General features: G+C 49.4%; 1 long non-coding RNA gene across 1 annotated transcript; it reads left to right on the plus strand.

The window, feature by feature from the left end:
- Nucleotides 1–4113: 4113 nt before the first annotated feature.
- On the plus strand, nucleotides 4114–5839 carry LOC139361517 (uncharacterized). Its single transcript, XR_011619074.1, has 3 exons — nucleotides 4114–4648; nucleotides 4865–5029; nucleotides 5772–5839. It is a non-coding gene; the product is annotated as an uncharacterized lncRNA (long non-coding RNA).
- Nucleotides 5840–6841: the final 1002 nt, after the last annotated feature.

The following is a 6841-nucleotide window of genomic DNA, read 5'->3' on the forward strand; positions in this document are numbered from 1 at the left end:
GGGTTTTGCTGGTTGTCAGGGGAGGTGGTGTCAGGGGAACCACCTGGTGGTGGGATGTTGGTGGGGTATACTTTTTCAAAACGTCTTGGCCCCTCTGGCAGGCATCCCTGCATGTGGCTTGGACTCTAGCACAGGTCCTGTCTCACAGGTTTTCAGGTGTGCTTGGCTTTTCCTCAACTTTGTGTGGGAAATCCCAGTGGCTCCCGGGCACATGCCTGGACCTCACTATCTGCCTCAGCATCGTCCCAGATGACCTCAAAGACACACGCTCACTCCATCTGCTCTTGAAGGAAGTCAATGCCATGTGTGGTCACATTGGCTCTATCTTGGCCTCGCCTTTGTCTCTTGTTGCATGTGTTGGGGAAAGCTGTGTCGGGATTTCGGAGTCCCCGGGCCTTGGAGACGAAGGTAAACCCCTACCCTACTCAGGAAGGAGGGAGGCAATGGACTCATGGGCCAGTTTATTCAGCCAACAGCAGGCCATGCAACTCTTGGGATCTTTATGTGCCCCAGCGAGGCCCTTTCTGCCTCACTACATTGTAACCCCATTCCTGATCACCCGGTCGTATCCATTATTGGATTTGAAGGGGTGTCCAGAGAGCCCAGCGGGCACCCTGAAGCTCCTCCTCCACCGGGAACCAAAGCAGAAAACCAATCAAGAAGGTCCTGACGATAGGACTCCTATGGGTCTGACCCTGGCCCTTGCGCAGGCCCCTCTCCTAGTCCTCTTCCCACCCGCCGCCTGGGACTGCTCCACTGCTGCCCCAGTCCCCGCGTCGTGTCGCCACCATTTTTTAAGGGGTCCCCAGCCTGACTCTCTGGAGCAAAGGGGGAGTCAGCCTTGCCAGTGCTCATGCGCGAGGCCTGAGCTGCGGTTTTGGTCACAGCGATTGACACCATTTCCTGGGGATGGGTCCCTGAGACTTGGCGAAGTAGGAGCCCTGTGTGATAGTGCGTCAGAGTCGGGGCTGAGAGCAGTCCTGGCCAGGGCTTTAACAGGATGGTCTCCAGAGGCCGGGATTCACGGAGATCCGACAAGCAGGAAGAAACCTCAGGAGGAAGAAACCTCAGGCTGATCTCCGGGGAGGCAGCGCGAGATCCCAGCCTCAGGCCAGGATTCGTGGAGTGTCAAGGAGGCCTCTTTCCCAATCTTCACTTCACCTGCCACCGCCTCAGTCCGCACAGCCCCCGCTCCACCATATTTTTTTTTTATGTAGTCAGTGTCTCACTGTCACCCAGTCTGGAGTGCAGTGGCGAGATCTCAGCTCACTGCAAAGTCTTCCGCCCGGATTCAAGTGATTCTCTTCCCTCCGCCTCCCGAGTACCTGGGATTAGAGGGATTAGTCAGAGTCAGGGCTAAGACCAGCTCTGGCCAGGGGCATAGATGGGATGGTCTTGGAGGCCAGGATCCACGGAGGGTCGTCCAGGAGGAGGAAACCACGGGCAGAGGGCCGGAGAAGCAGCGCGGGATCCCAGGCTCAGGCCTGCACCGACTGATGGTGTGCCAGTGAGTCTCTTCAAAAGAGGAGAGGTTTGCTTGTGTGCCTGTGGGCTGCTCTCTTACCCACGGGTCATAGTCACAGAGAGCAGAATCCGGCAGCTTCAGGGGCTGCCTGGGAGTGGGTGTTACCCTGCCACTGCCATACGTCTTTGTGCATTTGTGTGTGTGCCTGCGTCTCTTCTTTCTCTCTCCTTTCTCTCTCTTTCACTCTGTGTCCGTGTGTGTGTGTGTGTGTGTGTTGGGACACATGTGCCCTGTGTGCCGGAGGGTGGTATCTTGTACGTTGACCTTCCCTCTGGTCAGCCTCTCCCTGCGTCTCTGCCTGGGGCATGTGGCCGGTTGTCAGTCGTTTTCCGCTGTTCCAGTTTGGGTTTGTGAAAGTCTGGAGGAGTTGGGGAGCTGTGTCTATCTGGTAAGGATTTAAATCACCTCTCCACCCTGAGAGGCCTCTTTTCTAGGATTAAGACCTCTACCCCCCAGCCAAGGATAATAGTCTTACCTGAGAAGTCATCGTCTACCTGCAGGAGCGGTGCAGAGCGACCTCAAAGAAGATGGTTCTCATTCCTCTCTCTCTTTCATCTCATTGAGAAATCTAGCCACAGGGTAACACAGGTTTTGAAAAGAAGGGAACGGGACCATGGCAAGGATCTGTGAGTGTGCAGGCTGTGTTTCACATATCATTAAACATAGTCTAGTGAGTGTTCTGCAGATAGCTGGCATTTAACTTTGTTTTATTGAATCAAAGAAAGAAAAAATGCTGAGAAAAAAATGACACAACTTGCCTGCCAGTCCGTCTGATTGTTACAAATTTAATAGTAATTTTAATTTATCTCATGTAAAGGTCCTTGGCAGTGATACCTAATTTCCTAAGATAGCCTTGCTTTATTTGGTATGTTTGAGATGTCATGCATATCAGAGTATCTGGAAATTCTTCCCAACTCCCTTGACATAATGATTAATCACATTTCCAAAATAACATAACAAAACAAACAACAGAAAATCATTTGTCACTTAGTTCCTTCAAATTTGTTTATTTAAGTTGTGGTTCCTTCATGTGCGAAACATTTTTGTGTGTCTGGCACTCTTCCAGCCACAGATTTCATCTTAAACAACCTAAGTATTGAAATGCTTGTGCCCTTTGATTAATTTTTCCTACATAAATACTTTGATATAAAAGCTACATTGAGGCTGGGTGCAGTGGCTCACACCTCTAATCCCAGCTCTTTGGGAGGCAGAGGCCAGGAGATCACAGGGTCAGGAGATCAAGACCATCCTGGCCAACATGGTGAAACCCCATCTCTTCAAACATACAAAGAATTAGCCAGTGGAGGCCAGGTGTTGCTTCATACCTGTAATCCCACACTTTGGGAGGCTGCGGCAGGCAGATCAAGGAAGGTCAGGAGTTCGAGATGAGACCAGTCTGCCCAACCTGGCAAAACCTGTATCTATTAAAACTATAAAAAATTAGCCAGGTGTGGTGGTAGGTGCCTGTAATCCCAGCTACTCGGGAGGCTGAGGAAGGAGAATTGCTTGAACCCAGGAGGCGGAGGTTGCAGTGAGATGAGATCATGCCACTGCACTCCAGCCTGGGTGACAAGAGTGAAAATTTACCTGAAAAAAAAAAAAAGAAAGAAAGAAACCTTGTCTATACCAAAAATACAAGAATTAAACCCTGAAGGTCACGTCCGAATGAGAAAGACATTGTTTGGATCAAATTGTCTGACACTAAGGAATAGTGCAGACTGGCCAAGTGAGGTGACTCACACCTATAATCCCAGCACTTTGGAAGGCCAAGGCAGGTGGATCACCTGAGGTCAGGAGTTCAAGACCTGCCTGACCAACATGGTGAAACTCCATCTCTACTAAAAAAAAAGTACAAGAAAATTAGCTGGGCGTGGTGGCACATGCCTGTAAATCCCAACTACTCAGGAGGCTGAGGCAGGAGAATTGCTTGAACCCAGGTGGCAGAGGTTGTGGTGGGTGGAGATCGTGCCACTACACCTTAGCCTGGGCAACAAGAGTGAAAATCTGTCTCAAAAAAAAAAAAAAAAAAAAAAAAAAAAAAAAAGAATAGTGAAGAGTTAGGGCAGATTTATTTTCAGAGAAGCAGGGAATCTGGAATTTTGGGTGAAATGTCCCAATTTCCAGAGGCTGAAAATGCTCTCAAAGGTAAAATTCAAGTTAGCCTATATCAAGCTTCTCCTTGTTCTATGTGTGAATAGCTAGTCTGTATCTTCACCTATGCATATTTAAAAATCAACCTTAAGAAGGCCCTTCGCCACCATAATCCTTCCACATGGTAGCAAGAGCCCAGCCTCTGAGACTGTGCTTCCTTCCCGCCTCCCACTGGAATGCCTTCCCCCTAATCTCCAAGGTATCAAACCGGTCAGGGACAGCTGAGACAACCCTACTTCTGGGAGTCCCCCCCAACCCCTTGAAGTCACAGGCATCTCTGATGTCCCTGCCCTTCATCCACATCACTGAACAATTAAGTGCACACATCTCTGTACTTTTATTTAAACCATTCCATGTGTTTACAATTAACGATTTCATGAATGACTGTGGTATGGATGGAGCAGAAAGGAATGCTGAGGGAGGACTCTGGTTAGAATGAGCTGCTCTTCCAGGACTAGGAATGAACTTTCCCCAGTACCAACCGGGCAGCCTCCAGGGCAAGAAAAGGTAAGGGGATCCATCCTGTTGACAGCCAAGATGGAATTACAGGTAATTCTCACCTCTTTTTTGACTCTCAGGTGGAAACCCCCAGCCACAAGGTGAAGCACAGTCCACTCCAGAGCCCCACAGTTGGGGCCGGGGATGTCACAGAAATCACTAGGGCAGTCAGTTCCCATCCAGGGGGGGCCCAGACTGACCCAGCACCCTCAAGCTTTGCTCCAAACTCAGGCCAGGGAGTGAAGCCCTTGTCCCCAAGCCACAGAGTGAGGGTTTGTCTCTAACCCTGTGGGCTCCAGTGAAAGGAAAATGGCCTGCAGGTGCCCACAGGAGAGCACCTGAGTTCTGAGACAGCTCTATGGCTCCCAGCCTTCATTCCCATGAGTAACACAGGGACACACAGAGGGGCATGCTGACTGCCTATAGGGCACCCATGGAACATGGATGCACCCAGCAGATCCTGAAACCGGTCAGGTAATGAGGTGCAGAGGTGTGGGGAAGACCTGGAGGGAGGCCTTACTGGGTGCCAACCAGCCTAACCAGCCGGGGCCACAGACCAGAAGTGCTTCTGACATTAACCAGACACAGGGAAGGTGTGTAGGATGGGTAGTAGAAGTGACTGCAGAGGCCTCTGGGGATTGTAGTTTTGGAGCTAGAGAGGCGGGAAAGCAGTTGGTTTTGCCCACACAGGGTGCCTCTGACATCTGCACAGCACATACAACCAAGTTTAGGAGCCTACTGTTAAGATGCCCAAGTGACATTGACAAGTTTCGCTGGGAGCCAATGAGGTCTGCTGACCACAAAAGCATCGCAGTACTGCTGAAGGATTCTGGAAAATGTGGTGCAGGTTGGCCGGTATGCACTGACCTTCCCCCGAAGGTGACCTGAGCTCACCACGCAAGTCTCCTCCCTGGTGTGCCCTTCCCCGAGCAGATGCCAGATTGGGACAGAAGCAGCTCAGGGAGAGGTGATGCTTTGCCATGACTCCTGGTTTGCAGGTGACACTAGCCCTGTGTTGCCTACAGTAGGAGGGTGTACCAGGACAGGGAACCCCAAGGCTGTTTTCAGGAAGAGCAAGATTGGCTTGCAGCAAACTCCCAGAATGGAGATGGGGAGAGTCTTGTAGCATTTCCCCAGCATTTTAGCCTGGACCTGGGTGAACAGCAAAAGACCGCCTGGTGGTAGTGGTGGTGAGGATGGGAGACTTGAGCCAGAAATTCCTGAGGATCTTTTTTTTTTTTTTTTTTTGACAGAGTCTCACTCTGTCACCCAGACTGGAGTGCAATGGTGTGATCTCGGCTCATTGCAACCTCTGCCTCCCAGGTTCAAGAGATTCTCCTGCCTCAGCCTCTCAAGTGGCTGGGATTACAGGTGCCTGCCACCATGCCCAGCTAATGTTTTTATATATATTTTTAGTAGCAATGGCGTTTTGCCATGCTGCCCAGCCTGGTCTTGAATACTCGACCTGAAGTGATCCACCTGCCTCGGCCTCCCAATGTGCTGGGATTACAGGCATGAGCCCCCAGGCCGATCTCATTTTTATCTTTTCTCTTACAGGTTTTTATTTTGTCTTTTTTTTTTTTTTTTTATCTTACAGGTGCGGCTTGGAGGAAACTTCTGGCGGGTGGGGTGGTGCTGAAGAGGAGGCAACATTGTAACTGGTTCAACATGGGTGTTTTCTTTATGCATCAATTTGTATTTTTAAAGATATTACATTAAAATTTTGTTTATCTTGATTACTGAGTTTTTTTGGTGCCCCATAATTTCTCTATCCATAGTCCTGAGCCTTGATACAAAGTGAGGACCTGGCCTCTGGGCATCAAGCAGCCAGAAATTCCCTTAGGAGCTTTCTCTGAATTGTTGAATTGTGAGTGATTATTTTCCTTTCCTGACTTCCCTAATATCCACAATTTCCTCGTAATCATCCCTCCAAAGCCACACCCACAAGGAACCTCTGAGACCTATCATGAAGCAGATATTCAAAAATTATTTGTAAATCTTCACACACCACCCCTGCCACAATGTCTTCCAACATCACTTTGCCTGGAGAATTAAAAAACAAGGTTTGCATGTTGAGTATCAGCCTCTCCCATTGGGTGGGTGTTTAGGAAGGAGGATCAGCCAAGAGTCTTATTCCAGCCCAGCTAAATGACCTTGCCAAAGATTTGATATCCACAAATGTGGAATCCTTGTAACAGAACTCAGTGGGAACCAAAGTCAGGCATAGGGCTGGGCTTTAAGGAGCACAAACGAAAAGGAAGGACTAGAAAACTTCAGAAAGGTACTGATGGGGGATGGCGGGGTAGGGGGGATGGGGGACAGTGAGGATGTGGGATCCTGAGATAATCCGAATCCCTATGTGTAGATGTATGTGTACAAAGGCTGTAAAGAGAGACCCAGGCTGATGGGGTATCTGTAATCAAACATAATGTGGCAGCAGGTCAAGTGATACGGGGACTCTGGAAAAACAGAACAAGCAGCAAAATGAGCAGTATCAAACTCCACAGAAGTTAACCAACACCAAGACACTAAGAAAGGTATTCCAGGAGGATCCAGGTGCCTGTGCAAAGACCAAGCAGTGAGCAGACGTGTGTGTTAGTGATTCCATTAGCATGAACTGAACATCATCTAATACAGCATCTCACAGTTCTGTGTGCATCAGACTCA

This window comes from Macaca nemestrina, unplaced genomic scaffold (genome assembly GCF_043159975.1).
Source record: "Macaca nemestrina isolate mMacNem1 unplaced genomic scaffold, mMacNem.hap1 Scaffold_56, whole genome shotgun sequence".
Taxonomy (NCBI): Eukaryota; Metazoa; Chordata; class Mammalia; order Primates; family Cercopithecidae; genus Macaca; species Macaca nemestrina.